Source organism: Pithys albifrons, chromosome 2, assembly GCF_047495875.1.
Source record: "Pithys albifrons albifrons isolate INPA30051 chromosome 2, PitAlb_v1, whole genome shotgun sequence".
Lineage (NCBI taxonomy): Eukaryota > Metazoa > Chordata > Aves > Passeriformes > Thamnophilidae > Pithys > Pithys albifrons.
In genome coordinates, this window is record NC_092459.1 from 77,833,534 (window position 1) to 77,852,050 (window position 18,517).

Sequence of the window (18,517 nt, forward strand, 5' to 3'; positions counted from 1 at the left end):
ATGAAGATGAGCTCTATTTCAAATACCATACAAAATGTTGTTTGCATTTTATTGAAAGAGAGTTGAGTTAAAGGCGGACAGCTGCTATCATGCTGAAAGGCTGAGTTTAACATCAAATGAATTTTGTATTCTGACCCTTACAAATCCATTGGAATGACAAGAGTGCTCTGAAATGCTGAAATTCAGCATGCTGAAACAAAATATTTTGATGCTGTCAAAATGTCTTCCCCTTGTTATTTTCCTCAAAAACATTTGTGGAATTTGACCTTAACTGTAACCAGCGTTAATGTTCACACATTCATGTGTGAAGCCTCATTATGCTAGTCACTGAACTATTGCCCTAGTCTAGATCATGACATCAGCAATAACATAAACAGAATAGAAGGAAAGAACACCACATTTAAGGGAAAAAAAATGAGATACAATATGTCAGCTGGACAGAGCAAAGGCATGGAGATACATGTTCATGGATGCCCTTGAGACTGAAGTTGTCCTCCAACTTCTTACTTCCCAGCATGTGGGAGAGCTGGTAGGTTTTACCAACAAGTTCTGCAGGATGTTTCTCAGTCTCCTTCCCCTGATCACTCTCTGTCCTGGGTGGTTTAGATGCATGTTCAGTGGATCTTGGATGTGCTGGGAAGATCAGTTGCAGTGTCACAGTTATCTGTACCTTTGCTGCACCCTTGTGTGAGGAATGCCTTGTTAACCTACCTAATTCAGTTAACCTAAATATAGGTTAAGGAAAATAGATGAAAATTTGTTCAGAATATCCTGAATAGGTAATATGTTATAGTACATGTTTTCTTTCATGCTTTCATTTTACTATTTTTATAGATATTTATAATTGTGAGACAGTGCATAATATGGATGACCAAAAATGTGTAAGATTAGATTTTTCTCTTTTTCACTGTCATGCCTGTCTCACTTCTGAAATGGCAGTAGTCAGAGGAGTACAACTGTTCTCATAGGTTTTTCTGCTCTTGTTGTTAGCTCTCATAGGGAGTTTCCTCTTTGGCATCTTCTAGAGGATTGAGTCATGAAAACTCAGCTCTGTTCCTTCCTTAACCTGGTGGTGTGGTTTAAATCCAGCCAGCAGCTCAGTCCCATACAGCCACTCAGTCTCCTTGCAGTGGGATGGGGGAGGGAGTCAGAAGGGTAAAAGTGAGAAAAAACATGGATTCAGATCAGGACAGTTGAATAAGGAAAGCAAAATCTGTATGCAGAAGCAAAGAAAATCGAGGAATTCACTCACCCACTCCCACGGACAGGCAGGTGTTCAGCCATCCCCAGCAAAGCCAGGCTGGGAAGACAAATGTCATGTCTCTGAACATGCTCCTTTTCCTTCTGCTTCCCCCAGCTTTCTTTCACAGCCCCAGCCTCCTTGCTGGTAGGGTGGGGTGAGAAGCAGAAAATACCTTTATTCTTTATAAGTACTGCTCAACAGCAACTGAGTTGTCAACATTGTTTTCAGCACAAATCCAAAACATAGCCCCATATCAGGTACTATGAAGAAAATAAACTCTGACCCAGCTGAAACCAGCACACCTGGTCACTCTGTTCTGTTATATGGACAAACATTGCATACCTTCTGGAATACTGACAGAAACAAATGGGGCAATAATTAGCTGCATTGGAATGGTAGGGGGTAATGAAGGCAGCCATCTCCTCTTAGACATACCATAATGTATAGAACAATACTATAAAGTAATATGCAGCTGATCATTGTGGCATAACAGATTTGTATTAGTTCTTCAGTGTTGTTGATTACTCACTGGAGAACTTACAGGAAATTTTACTCAGATGCTTACCTAATGAAATCAGTTTTGCATCGTTGTCATGTTTTTTTTCACTCTGGCATGACTGATCTGCCATAGCTGAAGAAAATCATAGACCTCAGTACACCAAGGGATAGATTCAAACCTGTTATGATTCCACTGAAATGGATACATATACATCAGAGGATAACTTGACCTATAGATAGAATTCCCATGAGCAACTTGTGAGTAACATCCTCCTGAATTTATAAGTGGTGCATTTAATTATCATCATTGCAATACATAAAAATTACATCTATCAATAATGAACAATCTCTTTGAGAGCTTTGCTTTCTCTGGTGCATACTTAGGTGAGCCTCAGTAAACAGATGCCCTCAAGAGACTGAAAGTGGTCTTTTTCCCCCTCTTTTTAGGTATTATTCAAAGGAACACTAGTAATCTCCTCTAGTTAATGTATTAATTTTGCTCAATCCTAGTTTTTTCATGCTGATCATGTAAAAAGTGGCTATGACTGGTGAATGCAAAAAAATGCAGCAGTTGGCTATTCAGAATTAAGAACAATTTCATCATTGTTTTCTTGCTTTCTGAGTTTTGAAAGGACAAGGACATATAGTGGAACATGAATATAGGAATATAAAACACAAAAAACGCTTCACAGTTCTACTGATTTTCTTTTCTGGTTTGTTTTTGTACAGAGGGGCTTAACACATGGAATCACTGTGTTATCTTGAATAGTTACACCTCAGGAAAAATTTGGATTGCAATTGAAAAGAGGAACTAAACAATGATGGTAGTGTCTAGCCATACATGATCCTTCTGCTTTAATAGAATTGAAACTATCAGTCCAAACAAAATCTGAAAATTTAAAATTTTAGGTTTGTGATAAACAGAATTTTAGGTTTGTGACGAAAAAAGAACTTATTGCATATTGTTGATATTGATATTTCAAAAAAAGAGATATATTTATTTCATTTTAAAAGATTCATTTTCAGAAAGACTTGTTTGCTCAGTCTTTTTGGTTGAACTGCACTCCTACATGCATGCACATAGCTGAGAAGTGAGGAAACAGGGAGGGAAAATTATAGCTGTGCTATTGAATTGGAGAGTACTAGTTTCTGTTTTTCCTCTGTTTTGAAGCGAGATTTGTGAGGATCTTGTGAACCATAAGGAGAGTTTGAGACTATGCAATAAGCAATTTCTTTTTTCGTCTTCTAACACATGACTAGTCAGTGAATGGCAGAAACTTTCTGCTCAGCTGCTAGACTTAGCCACAAGTTTCTTGCTGGCAAGAGGCAGGACTCCAATGCATTTCAAATGGCAAGTAGTGGTCCCTAACCAAAGGTAGGAACTTTACTCAGTAATCGTCTCCAACCTGTCACTTACCCAGTTATTCTTTCTTTGGTTTTTCACGCCTCCTGCAAAATATTTCTTTATTGTGCCAGAGGTCTGTGCAATGCTTTCTTGTTTTGAACACAGCTGTCAGGAGCTTAATAGGGCAGAAAGATCAGAGTGAATGAAGAATAAATCTTCAGAGCCTACTGCATAGGGAATTTTCTTGAGAGTGATGCTGCAGAGAAACAGAGAAGTCAGTAGAGACAGCATATATTAGAAAAGTGGGATGACAGTAAAATGTAAGAAAAAGTTAGGGAGAGGTGACTCTTTTTCTCTCTCTCTCTCCAGTAATAAATCAAGCAAGCAATCACCAAACCCTCTAAATCAAAAAGTGCTAACTAATATGAGAGTCAAATAGTCCATTTAAAACATTGGCAAAGCTGCCTTTGGTCCACGTGTGACCAACCTTTCTTTGGATTTAATCAGGCCAATTATGTATACCAATTAAATAATCACTGAAAGAGAATGAATGGACTTTAACTGCCTAGCATAAATGCTTTGGCCATTTGCTATATCCTTAGCTTAAAATTACAAAAAAAATATTAAAAAAGCACTAAATGCAGAAAGAAATTATATTCTTTATAACTTGCTACATAATTGATGCAGGGCAGATAGAGTTCTAGTCATTAAAACTCTAGTTGTAAACTAGATGGTAACTTCTGAAACAGGAAATTAACGACCAAAAATCTATCTTAATGCCTTTCTTGTTCTATCTGTCTTTTTATGTAGCAGCTTAAATGTGTTGAAGTGTCATTTTTATTAGCAATAAGGGCAAAGATACATTATGGATGATGATATACAGCAGGGATTGTTTTTACTGTGTTGTGATATACAGAACTGGCACTACAAGGTCTTTGTCCAGACAGGTCTGTGTTTTTACTGACTTGTAGAATTAAGAAAATGAAACCCTTCACAAGGTCCACTTAGAGGAATTACATTGGAATTGGGGCTTTTTAAAATGAGATTGTGCTAATAGGAAAAGCTTGATAAGACACTGGACTACTTCTGGACTTCTTTGTCTACTTACAAACAATAACTCTATCTTCTGCTAATGTTTTCACAGAAAGAAGTCTCTAAGTGAAAAAAAAAAAACTCTGGTTCATTTTGTGTCAAAGGATGATTAATGGGAAGGAGATTATTAGAAAATCTTCTAGACATATATGAAGTCCTCTTTTCCCTAGTACAAAAGTTTGTACCACCAAAGTCAGTTTTTGATCACATCTGTTTTTTCTGTCTCTGCCCTATAGTGCCCCTAGACTCTGCTATCTAGTATGCAGGGAAAGATGCAACAGAGCTGTACATATTCATATCAGCCATCTTTTTGCTGACTAAGTAGTCCGGTTTATCAGCAATGGATAGATGGTCAATAGAAAGGGTGAATCTTCACCAGAGGTCAGCCTAAGCAGGAGTCAATTTTGTGTCCTTAGAATTGCTTTCTGGAGATCTTATTTTTTTTCCACTGACTAAACTGAAATATGAACAAACCATTTAACCTAGAAAGTTGGTGACCAAAAGATGTGTGGTGTTAAAATGAACAACCCTATTCTGTGTGCATGTGTGCAGATAAATTCTCATTTCCACTAAAGGCTCTGCATGGAATTCTATTCTTACTGTTTCCCACCAAGAAGTTAGTTCAGCTCTCCTTGTTTTGTCTGTATCATGTATCCTGACATGAAGTGATTTGTGATCTACTAAGTACTCTTCCACCTAAATAGGAGATAATATGTAGTGAACAGCTTGGTAGGGAATTTTAGACTATTGAGAGCCCAACTGCAGCTGAGGAAAGGACTTTACATGAAAAAAAGCAGTTAAAGTGCTTATAAAGCTCACAGTGTGTGTCTGTGATATTATACATGGTTAACTTTTGCATGAACCTATTAAGCTATAACTTCCACCCCAGCTGAGCATTGCAGGAAGCAACTTATCCCCAGGCCATCACGCTGTGAGACAACAGATTCAGAAGGAACAGTTTTGTTAGCAGTGGTACACTCTGCAGAGATGGTTTTTTTTCTATAGAAGAATGTAACAATGCTCAATTTAGCGTTTGTGAAGAATACTTGAAGATATGTTAACTGAAAACTGAAATTAAAGAGGGTGCACCCTGAGTTCATATGAAAGGGATTCTGAGGTCAAGGCTGAGTAATGACAGAAAGGCTTCTCTTCAGTCAGTAAGGTGACAGATTGGCACTCTGGAGATGTGTGCTGTTTTACATACAGAGACTGAAACAGGTGTTTGGTAGAAATTCATTTTTCATCTCCCATTAAAGGAATGAAGTGAAGTGAAATGAACCTGGAAAGTTCTTTATGGCTGTGTAATGGTTTTGTAAATGTACCTATTAAGTACTGTGCTCCGTATCAACAAGCTTCTGTCAATCTGCAGCTTAATAATGCATACTATTTCAAAATTTATTTATTGCATTGTGGGGTAAGCAGGCTTGGTTGCAGATTAATAACCTCTTCTGATTTAGAGGGATTAATGTTGACATGCATAGCCATGCATGTAGTTTAAAACACTTTCCTTTGCCCATTTAAAAGCGCTGGTGCTTGTTACTCTTTAAAGAATTTCACAGTATCATTACTGTGGTTATGAAAATTTTGGAGACAAATGAAAATCTTCCAGGCAGTATTTTGGCCTTATATTCATTACAGCAACAAAGTTTCATAGAAAAAAATGTGTTGGCCAGAGAATAAAGCAGTTTTTATAGAATTAATGAACTAAAAATGCTAATTTATTTTACACTTTGTAATAATTAACAAGAAAAACCTTTACCAGGAGAATAGTCTGTTCAAAAATTTATTTACTACTATTTACTCTTAATAATTTAGTATTGTTATAGTCCTTTTTCATGACATTGTGGGACATGGAATTGTTTTCCAAAAATTAATTTGTAATTTAGCATTTTCTTTTGAATTTCACCCACTTTGTACTTGAGTTTTAGATATTGTCTCACAATAGACACAAAGCTCATTTTTTGGAGCTAAGTAAATTTTCAGCTTCCTTTCAGGCCAACTGTGACAGCTGTTTATTACATGGCTTACCTTAAAGATGTAAAGATTAACACTTAGTTCGTTCCAAAGTTGGCTGTGATATGGCACACCCCTTTTGAAATACATGAATATTGAAACAAGTAAGGACAATCTTACTTAAATTTTTGGTTAACTTTTTTTCCTCACTTTAATATGATTTAACTCATATGAATGATTAGGGTGGCAGCTTCTGGTCATGGTAAATGAAACAGTGCATATAAAGTGGGAAACAATTATGCCTTAATTACATGGGGTTGTGGTACTTTAATTGTTTTTTAGCCTCCTTGAAGAAACATGGACTATTACTTTCTCTTTACACTGACTCTTTTACCTGTCTTTGCTGTAGAGGTTCTACAACACACACTTCTTAAGAAGGAATCAAACTGTGGCACTAGGTTTTTGAAGAGAAACATGCTGACGATGTGGAAACAAAGCTGCAGTGAAGAAAACAGCAAAGGTAAAAGAGTTAGCAGAAAGCTATGATGATGACTTTGGTGAAGAGTTCTTGTTAAAAGTAGCCAATTCATAGAGTGCTTTCCTTATGTATAAAAATGTGAGGGACAGACCATCTAATTTTCCATAAGCATTTGTATATTAGAACGGAAGTAAACCCTGATGCTACTGGAACTCTCAAATCAACATGTCTTTTTAGCCAGCCTTATTCCCATAAAATAAGCCCCCTTAAAGATGGTCTCAGTCTTCTCCTTTTGACTTTCTATGGCTTAAATGCAAAGGAGTGAATTCTCTGCAAACTGGGTGCTGATGAGCTATTGCTTACTTTTCTGATGAGCATAGTTGTCATTGCTCTCCAGTGACTTGATTGTGGCCAGGTAAGGGGCAACGGGGCTGCTCCTCTGAACCTTATGCTCTGTTACTGCCTAATTACTGCAGATCTTTGAACTGCTTTCTTACACTTTAGCTTCTTCTCTCATAGCAAGCTCTGCGAACCATGAAGACGAGTGCTAATTCACTCAACGTCCATGAGAAATCCATGGATCCATCTATTGCCACCTGAGCCAGACTCTTCTCCCTGAAGCAAAGACATATGTATTCAGTCTATAGCCCTGAAACTCTGCATAAGCATTGCCCATGCATTCTTTTGCAAGCAGTGTGGAGAAGCAAGAACAGATAAGAAAGGTGATACATTTGGTACTAAGATTGAAATGTCCACAATATTGAGCATTCTACTTTGGAGTAAGATTAGCCTGGAACTATAGATAAAAGTACCCATCAACATCTAATTTGTATTAAGTGCATCTTCCTATTTAGTTTAATCTAAGAGAAATCCAATTCATGAGAAGGGATAGTGAGAATAATCAGGAGACTCACTTCAGAAATGCATTCCTGGTCCAACTAACTCGCTGTATCCTAGGCAAGTACTGGCCACATACAATGAACATCTGAGACTGACATAAATCTATGGCTGTGATGTTTCCAGGAAGGAGGAAGACAGGATGGGTTTTGATGTGGAGGAAGTCATTGCCACAGTGTTTTTCCTGATCTTTTAATTTCTCTTCTGCTGACTGTGAACACACAGGGAGGTTCCCAAAAAGAAAGTGGCTACAAAAATGGCCTGGGAAGAGAATAAGCTGAGGTTTGCAGTGAACAGAGTGTAGGAAGGTCTAAGCTTTGCATATTGGGCAAGCCAAAGGCTGAAGTGGCAGTGAGGGTAGAGATTTGAAACTGAAGGGAGGGATGGCTGTTTGTATATACCTTCCCCATGCTACCTAAATGAGGTCTGAATTTAAAAAATTGAAGAGTTTAATTAGCACCTGGTGGAGTGAGGTATAAAGCGAAACTAATAAAGATGACATTGCAAAGATACCAGATCGAAGACTTGGATTCCGAGAAGGAATAACACTGTGGGATCTGGACAACTAGCAAAAATATTTGCGTCTGCTCTGCTCTGCTGATGTGGTGTTTCCATGGAAGTAGGTGTGATTAGCTAGTCCTTGTCCTCATGTTGTAATGGATCAAGCAAGCCAGTTCGATTTTCCCAAGCCTGCACAGTTTTCTCATGTTTTCTCTGTCCACTGTTACACTCTAACTGTCTCAGAATTTGGATTTTACCAAAATCCAGGTAGGGGAAGTTCTACGACCTATCTTCCTCTGGATATGCTGTGTTGTATTTTCAATTTGATGATTCAGTAAAATAGTAACAAAGAAATCATGGCTTATGCATCACAGGAGAACAAAGTGCTGGTTCTATTTGCAGTTGTCCTTTCTAACTGATGCTTCTCAGCCATGTAGTCAGTAGCACTTAGACTCACTGCTGTCAAACCTCTGTGACATAGAGCAATACAAGTTTACTGGAGTAATTGCTTAATTTCCACTTTTCAAGTCAGAAAAAAAAATGAATAAAAGCATCCTCTTGGAAGGATATAAGAAGTACATTGTTTTTCAAAAATATTTCCTTTTATTCTTGAAAAGAGAGATGTTTAGAAAGGCAAAAAGGAGACGAAATCCCACAGATAACTTGTTATAATAGGGAAAAGGCATGAAAAAAGGAAAGTAATCATCATATCATAGTGGTAAGTTTTCAGGCTGGCAGTACTGGTAATATTGAAAAGTAATTGGTTTTACCAGAAAATATAGAATGAAGCAAAGCCAGTAGATCACTCAAAATGCTTTTATAGCATGAGAAAGTATCTGCTTAATTTCCTTTCCCTACAAATATAATTCAACACACATGCCCAATAAATTAAAAAAACCCTAAACATCACTCCTAAATTGGCTGTAATTACATCTCATGGCTTTAAATAAAAGAACTAAGCTCACATATTTAGAAGAGATATTTCTCAGTTGTCACAACATAAACCGTTGCAAATTTTATATTTTTTAATTAGAATGAAAGAAGATTAAAATTATTTTTTTCTTATGGAGAAATTACCTCATATTTCTTCAGGATAACAGCTCCCTCATTTTTGCCTCAAACATATCCTGTTTATGATAGTTGAATCACTGGGCATGGTTACTCTCAGCCAGTAAAATATCTCTGCAGCGATAAAGACACAGAATACCAACAGTAAGATAGGTGTTATGGTTTTCCTTATGGTTTGGTGATTTGTTTTCATTAAAATTGAACCATTCATGTGATGTTTCCTTTTCACTATCCTCTCTTAAAGGCATTGTAGTTAAGCCATTTTCAGGCATGTGCATCAGGTGGGTTACAATTTTTCTTCTTTTCAGGATTCTGAGCTGTGATTATGAAACATCACAAAATGAAAATGATTTGTCAATTCAATGACTTCAATATTAGATCAAGAAATGATTTGGAGTAATTTATTCCTAATATAATATGACATGATTTATGAGGTTCCTTGTTTAATGTATATGTTTTCAACTTTTAAGAATAACTTGCACCCAATATTTGCACCAGAGGAAATAAACCTGTGAAATATTATAGCATCATTTTTCCTTAGCCTGACTTTTATGAGATTTTTTTTAATATGAAAAAAGACTTTTCACCATTTCTGGTAATTTATAGTTTATGGTTTATCTCAGTTTGTATGTGGAATATTTAATGATTTTTCCTATATAAAAAATGCAAAGTAATATAAAGAGATAAAGTCAGACAGTTAGGGAAAGACCTCTTGCAAATCAACCTGGTGTTTTGCTTTTCATATTATACATGTGATTGCCAGAAACTGAGAAGGTAACTAGTTGTGCTTCTCAGTTTTGACTCCTACACAGAGAGAGGTGTGAAAATACCCAAATTTGACCCATTACTTTTGTTCATTAATCTGAGTAATTAAAAATCGATCATCTAATCTGGCAATCGTGGGGTTTTTTTAATTCTCTACACTCATGCCTGTGAACCTCTTCTCCAAAAAGCTCTTCAGATGTTACTCCTCAAAAAATATCTTGCTCCTTGCAATGGACAACTGGCTATATTCTGTTAAATAATCTAAGAAGCAACATCAGAATACAGAAAACATGGCCTAGCTGACTGACTTTTATGAGACTGACTCACTGTCTTTTCAGGTCAATAGAAACTCACTGTTTAATTTTCAATGAACTTTTAATACCCTTTATTGTTTATTTCTAACCACAGAAAAGATATTTTTAAGCACCTCTTCCCACAGAAGTCCACTCCGATAAGAAGGCATGATGGGATTCAGTTGTTTAAACACCATGTTTGATGCCACTGCAATGGCTTTAAAGCACTCAGCTTGTTTTTCAACCTCTACTCTGTCAGGCTGTGTGCCTCTCCCAAATCCTCTGGTAGGCCTGTGCTTCAGTCAAATGGTTCAAGTTTTTCTAAATAGATTTTATGTTTTAGGGGTTGAGTTATGCTCTCGATGTCTGAACTATTACTATTGCTACCACAGAATGATGCGTTTTATTTATTAAAAAAAAACCCAACCAAACAACAAAATAAGAACTGCTTTAGCTTCCTGTCTGTATCTAGCGTACATTCAACGTGTCCTCCCACAGAAATACTTCCTTGTAACCTGAAGACATGTTTGAAATAATTTGCAATTATAGCAGAATATATGGTCCTGCAAATATATGTGACATGCAGTTTACTGGACTTAGATAGCTCTTATTCTGATTTTGCTCAGATCCTTTGAAATTAAAGCCCATGAATAACAATTATTTTCAAAGAGAATGTCAAATGGTTGCATTCTAATAACCTTTCACTCTGCTTGGCTGTAAATAAGATTATCATTGAGGAATAAAGTTTCAATATTCCTTCTGATATAACTAGATGGAAGTTTTTTAAAAAACAAACAAAGTGTGATGACTTGGTGATAATTCTTTTACATGCTGATGGTTGCCAACTCTTGCAGTCAATGCACATGAAAGGCTTTAGACTCTGGCAAAAATTGTCTGTGCTTTTCCTGTGTGCCTGTGACCTGTTTGCAGGGAGCCAGACTCCTGGTTATTCCTGTCATGTCAAGAGAAACCAAATTTCAAAATGAATTGTGAACTCGCAGCTATGAAACAAACAACTTTACTTACATATATTACCTCTTTATCCTGGCTCTGCTGTCAACCAGGGAGACTTCCCAGGGCAGCAATGAAGGTTTAAAATTGTCTGTAGGGAAGAAACAAAATGAGCAGGCATGAGAGAAAGGGAAACTAGACAAGTGTTTCTTTTTATTTTAATTATGAGTTTAGAACTAATCTGCCTTCTTTCTGGTCTAGTCCAGATTTATGAGCTTATTTAAGTGCATTTGAAAATGGAGGTCTCAAAGTACAATTTGTGAAATGTGGTGCCACAGGCATAATGATGGGGACCAGCGGGCTTAACTTGCTGAGCTGTAGCTCTTGCTATTCTTCCCCAGTGGTATCCACTCCCTTTATCTCTGCCTTTCATAAACAGAGGTGCAGTAACAAAATAGAAGACTTTTATTTTTTGCTTTTGGTCTTTAATCCCTTTTGCCTTACAGGCAAGGAGAGAGCTGTCTTCATTTTCTGAAAGAAAGTAAAACTTTCTCAGGAACCCAAGAGACAGAAGATTCATTTGGGCTACAGAATAAGAAATACTGGCTAAAATAGCTATCAGAACAGAGTGAAATGCTCTTGTTTCTATTTTCCTACCATATTTGTGGAGAACTGTAGGGCCTGGTAGTGTTGTTTATTAGGAGTTTTGTTAGCCTTTTTTTTTTTTTTTGACAAAATCACATGTTCTCTTCCACATTTCTTTCTTGGTTGTCACCTGGACAAATTTCCACAGAAATCTGGAAGGAGGTGCATAAGACTTCTTTTAATAAGGTACTATGGTTGTATTTCCAAAAAATTGTATCTGAATAGAAAACAGCAATGAAGAAAAGGTATTTTTTATTCTTCTTCCCTTGAATATCTGCACAGTGTCATACAGGAAGTTAAAACTTTGGCGATTCTATTTTGTAACATTCTGAGGCCTTAAAAAAATTAGTAACAATATAAGACCTTGGTATAGTGGGTCAAACCAGGGGTTTAGGATGAGTTGTTTAAACTTAATGTCCAGCTACAGTCACTTGAGATATTCTCCATTATCCAAAATATTGGGATAACTCTCAGGCATCCAGATGCAGCTATCCAGGACTTACAAGATACCTGCATCTGTAAAGAGTAAAAGAGCCTAATATGTGCTTGCTATGACACCAAATGTTTACCTCAGAAACCCAAGAGTCAGCGTTCAGGTTGTGCTTTTGTTCCATGTTTGCTTGGACTTTAAAGCATATAAACATGTTGTAAACCAGTTAATTTTTGCTGACTTTCACATTGCAGCATCATGAAGTAGGGCCACAGAAAACTGCAGTCCTGTTGGTAGCCAAAAGTATTAAGCCGTATGTATTAATCTGTTATGTAAAGAAACTGATCCATGCTTTCTATAGAATATATGTAAATGTTCAGTGTTTTGACATTTAAGTCCTTGTGAGATACTAAAAAAGACAACAGATTTAAGTACTTGTTCTATTTTTGAGTCTCTTACAGGCTAGGAAAATATTGCAAAAGGCAAAACCTGAAAGTAACACAAAAGGAACATAAAATCAGGAACTACTTCATTCTTAAGTGCCTATCTCTATTTCTTATTTTGTGACTTGCCTAAATAGAGTGTGATTTGATTTTAAACTTGTAAGAAATATGGGATAAGACAGGAATATCTCTTCTTCTGGTCCCTAATCAGCCTTCAGGACATATGGAGGATAGATAAACAGTCTTTTGTCCCAGATGAATATATGGCATTCTGACAGGCGAGGCTTATTGCTCCAGGAGCTGGTAGCTATATTAAAAATCTGATTTTTCAGGGGAAATCTCACCATGGCTACTACTAGTGGATCTTTTAATATGTAAGTAGGAACAGTGACCAGTTTTTTATGATTTTAAATTTAGTTCTTAAATTTCCCTCTAGAATATCTACATAGAAGATGATGGTCAAAGAGAAAGCCTAACAGGACATGGCATTACTCTTTTTCTTGAATGTCATTTTCTGTAGTTTGACTTTTGGGTCAGCACTCTTATACAAAACTTGTGATGGAAATAAGAATGAATGTGGACGTAGGTCTACAGGATGGTGTCGAGCATGGCCTGACTGCAAGGCACTGTAGAAGTTTCTTTGCTTTAACTGACTTGGGTGGTAAGGTTTCAAGGTGATAAAAGATTCTGAAGTCTGCCTTTAGTTGTACTTAACTCTCACTGTTGGCTGTGACCAGTGAGAGACACTCACTTGATTTTAGTGTGTTGACTGAATTTAGTAACTATGATTGTCTGATCTCATTTTGGTAAACAGGACAAACGTATTTAGTGTTTTGTCTCTTTCTGCTTTCACTGTAAGAGCAGTCGCTTTGGCAGTGAGTCTCTACCTTCTGAGTTGCCAGTTCTCCTACTCTTACTGTTGCTTGTAAGACTCTGTTAGTGAAGCAACGAAACCACAAGGAGCAACAGGGCACAAGGAGCTGAAAAATCTTGTTCTGGTTCCTCAGCTGCCACCTATATTTTCTTGACGACACAGAGAAGCCAGTGAATTGTTAACTGGTATGCCACATGAGTTTCCCTCTGCCTTCAGGGCATTCCCCAAGGCCTATAAAACTATAACAGTTAGCACCTTCCTGGAAATGAAACAAGTAAGTGTAGCTCTGAGCATCATTGGCTGCAGAAAAGCCTCAGGGCAGGGGAGGCAGGCAGAGAGCAGAAGGTTGTTTTATCCAGAGCAGCACAGAACTTTGCCTTAAGGCGGAGCTTCCGGCCAGTGAAGGCATCTAATTGGGATGATACCCAGAAATCCAGGTGGGCCAGAAGTATTACATAAAGCTGTTCTCTTTTCACTTCTGACCAAAAAAGAAAAAAAGTGGTCCACAATATATTTTACTCTTCAGCAAACATACCCCGAAGCCTGAGAGAATGACTGGTGGCTTTACTGTATTTTTGTAACTGCTCATGCTTAATTGAACACACAGCTATCTCTTAATGATAGGCCTAAATTCATATGTAGTTAACAACTGTAAAATATGGCAGCCAGCCGATAACGTTTAACCACCATGATGACCACTGAAAGGGCAATGTGTCAGAACACAAGTAATCCGTGAGGTTTCTGCATGCAGCATTGAGGACAATTTACTAGCACGCATGGAGAATCTGACAAGGGAAGATACTCTGCTGGACTTCACACTTTCGAACAAGGAAGAACGGGTTGGGAATGTGCTGCTTGGCATTCAAGATCTTGGCACACCCTTGGTGGAAGAGGACCAGGTTAAGTAACATTTTAAAAAAATGGACATGCACAAGTCTGTGCAACATTAAAGCAAATAAAGATATATGGACCAGAGAAACGGACAGTGAGATGGATTGAAAACTGGCTGAACTTTGGAGCTCAAAGTTCTGTGATCCAGCAGCACAAAGATGAGCTGGAGGCCAAACCCCAGCAGTCCTCACCAGGAGTCAATACTAGGGCAGTATTGTTCTACATCTTCATTAATGATGAGGACCAGGGGACAGAATAGCCTCTCAGCAAATTTGCAGATCATGATGCAGTATAAGAATGGGTAGGTAATACACCAGATGGTTGTGCTGCCATTCAGAGGGATGACAACAGACTGGAGAAATGCACTAAAAGGAGCCTCATGGAGCTCAACAAAGTTCTGCATCTGCAAAGGTATAATACCCAGGCAAGAGTAGACACATGTTTACTGGAAAGCAGCTCTAAAGAAAAAGATATGGGACTCGACTGCATTAGGCATACTGTTGCTAACAGGTTGAGGGAGGTGAACCTTCACCTCTATTCAGCCCTGGTGACACAGCTGGAGTGCTAGGTCCAGTTCTGGGCTCCTCAGTACAGGACAGATAGGCAGTTAGGAATTGAGCTCAGTAAAAGAATCATGAAAATGATTAAAAAATTGGAGCATCTACCATAGGAAGAAAGGCTAAGAGAGCTGGGTCTGAAACGCATGTGTCTTTGGTCTTCCACCCCTCCGGAAGCTGCATCCTGCTACCTGCTGCACCCTGCTGCCTACTGCACCACAGTGTTTGTTACCCCCTCCATTTGTGTCCAAGAGTCCTGAATAGCACATGTAAGTGAAAACTGAGTCCTTGCCCTTGTTTATCTTCTCACCTGTCATTTGATCTGTTCTCTTTATTATTGCTCACCTTGACCTAAGACTCCCTGCAGATTTAATAGAAGTATGGCTTTGGCACTCAGGAGAGTTGAAACTTTGTTTTCACCTCTTTGCACCTGAGGCCAAAAAGGAGATGGAACTAAACAAATAAACCATGTCAGAATCAGTAGCAGCCAGGGGATGTCAGGTCATGTCTTGGAGGCTGATAAAACTGTGTTGTGTCAATATTTCTCCAACCACTGTGCTGAAAATACCACAGTTTAGTAGGCAGAAATTGCCTTGTTGTCTTTGGAATTGCTTTCTTTGGGCTTTGTGTTTCTCTATGTGTTTTTCCTAAAGGAAACGGGAATTGCCATCATTAAAAATATTAAGCAGAGCACCAGAGCACTTATCACACTTTTCATTTCCTCCTGCAAAGCATCATCCATAACACCATTGAAAGAAGAACAGGAAAGCCCTGTTCTTTCAGCTCCCAGCTTCCACATTTATAGGGAATCACAATGTGCAGTTAAAATGCAAAGCAGATTTAATACTTTAATGGAATGTTAAGCTTTTACTTTCATTGTAGCTTAGTATAAGAATAATAGACACTCTTGTCTCTTTTCCAGTGACAAGGGAGATCAAGGTCTTTGTGCTCACAATTTTGACTTGGATTCAACTCCCTAGAACTGTTGCATGAGAACATAAACTAAGAATATAATAGCTACCACAATTTCAAACCTATTAAATGTTAAGAGTAAGGTGAGTGCATTTCTCTCCTGATACCTTGCTTAAAAGTCTTGAGAAGGATGATTTCTATGTATGTATTTCTACATATTCTACACATGTATTTCTATGTCACATGCTTCCACATGTCACATGCTCCAGATTTGTGTAGGGTCCCTGTCAGGCTTATTGTTATCCACATTTTATCATTTATCTACCTATTATATTTTATGTTATTTTTATTCACCTTTTATTTTTTGTATTAATATCCGCCTATTATCTTTTATTGTCCACCACAGATTTGACAAGGAGTTTCCTATTTGTGTATATTTTTTTTTCATCAGAATTAGTTTAGTAGCACCATGCAAAAGGATGCAGAATTTAAGGCAGATCACAGTGTCTGTGGCAATGTATGGAAGGTGAATGAAAAATAACTCTCCAGATCACAAATAGCAACAACTTCCACTAAAGTTTATTAATAATTTATTTAGTATTATCTTTTCTGTTTTGGTAGGCCACATCTTTTTAAAAAAGAGCTTCTTTTTTGTTATTAAATTGCTTTCTTAAGTGAGTCTTCTCCAGGCTTCAAATGACTGAGGTAGGTTGTGGGTTTCCAGGCAGGTGAGTAGCAGTTGATGTGTCGCACTCTGTTAGGTTATGTCACTGGATGTCTCCCACAGTCAGATCAGGATTGGACTGATTCCTGGCTAGGGAATATCTAATTTGACGTGCACTGAGTCAAATCTACCTGGACTTTGCAATATGTAGCCAGAAAAATAAGAGTGTTGTAAACCATGCCTGCTAGAAATGCTTTGCTCTGTAACAGCAGACCTGGTCATGAGTCCAAGCATCCTCCTGATGGTGGTGCTGCAGGAGCTGGCTTTACTCAGCTACCACCAAAGATGAAAGCACTCTCCTGGAGAAACGAAAGAATGGTACTTCATTTACTTTTTCTTGTCAGAAGGAGGAGTGCCTTGGCCCAGATAAGGCCACTCAGTCAAGATCTATGTGAAAATTCATTCTGGATGCAGCTAATCATAATTTCATCTTGCTGAGCTGAGGCTCTACTGCATTATGCCAATAAATGTCTCTGGTTTTGATGGGTCTGATCAGCTGGCAGAGACAGAAATCAAGTGCTGCTTTGCCCATCTCCTCTGGCCTGTCTTGGGTGCAGTAAATGGTCCCTTTTCTTTGTTGATCATGGTACAGAGTTGGCACAGCACCAAGGCAAAGACTTCTGTCAGAAGTTGGTCTTGGCCCTTTGTTTTATCTTGCCATTCCCTCACCTGCTGTCATACTTGAATCTCCTGTTTTCTCAGTGCACCAATGCATGCATCAAAGCATCTTTTTTAATAAAAGAAGGCATGACATGTTTTCAAAAAATTAATTAATAAGTGTGTAGAGGTTGAAGCATGACAAAACATGTTAGCTCTGTCTCATAATGCCACCAAGTTAAAAACATGCAGAGAACCATATGTGAAACCTGCCGATCTACCTCTGTGTCCTGGAGCTAATCTGTGGTGGGCAGATATTTGACATACAGGACCACAGTGCTCTTTTGCAAACCTCACAGGTGTGTCTTACAGCTCTTAATTTGTAAGCTATAACAGATTATTTCTCCTAATGAGTACTATTGGTAAAACTTCAAGCCATATTTCCAGTGGGAGTGAAGAATAACAAGATGGTCAGAACAACTGAGCAGGGGCTGTGTTTTTAGCCAGAGATGGATATAATTTCTAAAGTATGTTGTGAACCAGAGGGAATGTTGCACACTCATCCCTGCATTTGATTGTTGCCCCATGAAAGGTGACTAAGAAAAACACCCACCTCAGGAAATAATCTTGGGTTTATCAGCCAGATGAATGAGGATAGGCTGAGTCTATGTTAGAGTAACAATGAAGATACAATCTTAGGACTCATCAAACGATATAGTAAAGCTGGAAGGACTTACTGCATCATTACCTTGGCTAGAGATACCCTCTGATAAAAGCATATACTGCGCTGTGGGCAATTTTCTTTCAGTACTATCAAAGCACTACAGAAACTGCATGAGAGGGTGAGGATCTGGACCCCAAATTGAAATTTCTCTAATGCTTGTCATACATTACAGTGTTATCTGTTGGCCAAATGTATTCATGACACTTGAGAGATTTATTTAAACTATTTCTCCTAAGCCTGTTCTTTCCTATTCCATGATGTTAAAGAAACAGCAGCAGCAGCAGCATGGCAGCTAGTTGGCTGCCAGTCCTTGCTGGAGAGTGAATCGCTCATGGTGGCATCAGGGAGATTCCTAGCTATCCTAGGTGAGATTTATTAATGTCATTAACCAAAGGTGATACATTGCCACTTGGGAGAAACAGTTTGAACAGCTGCATGCACAGGTAGGTAGATTGAGGGATTAGAGGAGGATTGGAATTAATTTCACAGCTAAACTAGGCTTATTCTGTATGATTTTGTTCTTGATAAATTGATCTTTTGCAGGGGCTGATCTGAGCTCTGTGCTGTTTCAAATGTTTCTACTTTTGATTTCTATCTTGTATCTTTAAACATCAAAAAATGTACCTATTTGTATTA

The 18,517-nt window shown here is 37.9% G+C and overlaps 1 long non-coding RNA gene across 1 annotated transcript in view; it reads left to right on the plus strand.

Moving 5' to 3' along the window:
- The first annotated feature begins 390 nt into the window (after positions 1-390).
- LOC139668413 (uncharacterized) overlaps positions 391-18,517 on the plus strand; it is a 19,910-nt gene continuing 1,783 nt past the window's right edge. Inside the window, exons 1-2 of the long non-coding RNA XR_011697052.1 lie at positions 391-529; positions 6,541-6,651. This is a non-coding gene — a long non-coding RNA (uncharacterized lncRNA). The remainder of the gene's footprint in view (positions 530-6,540; positions 6,652-18,517) is intronic.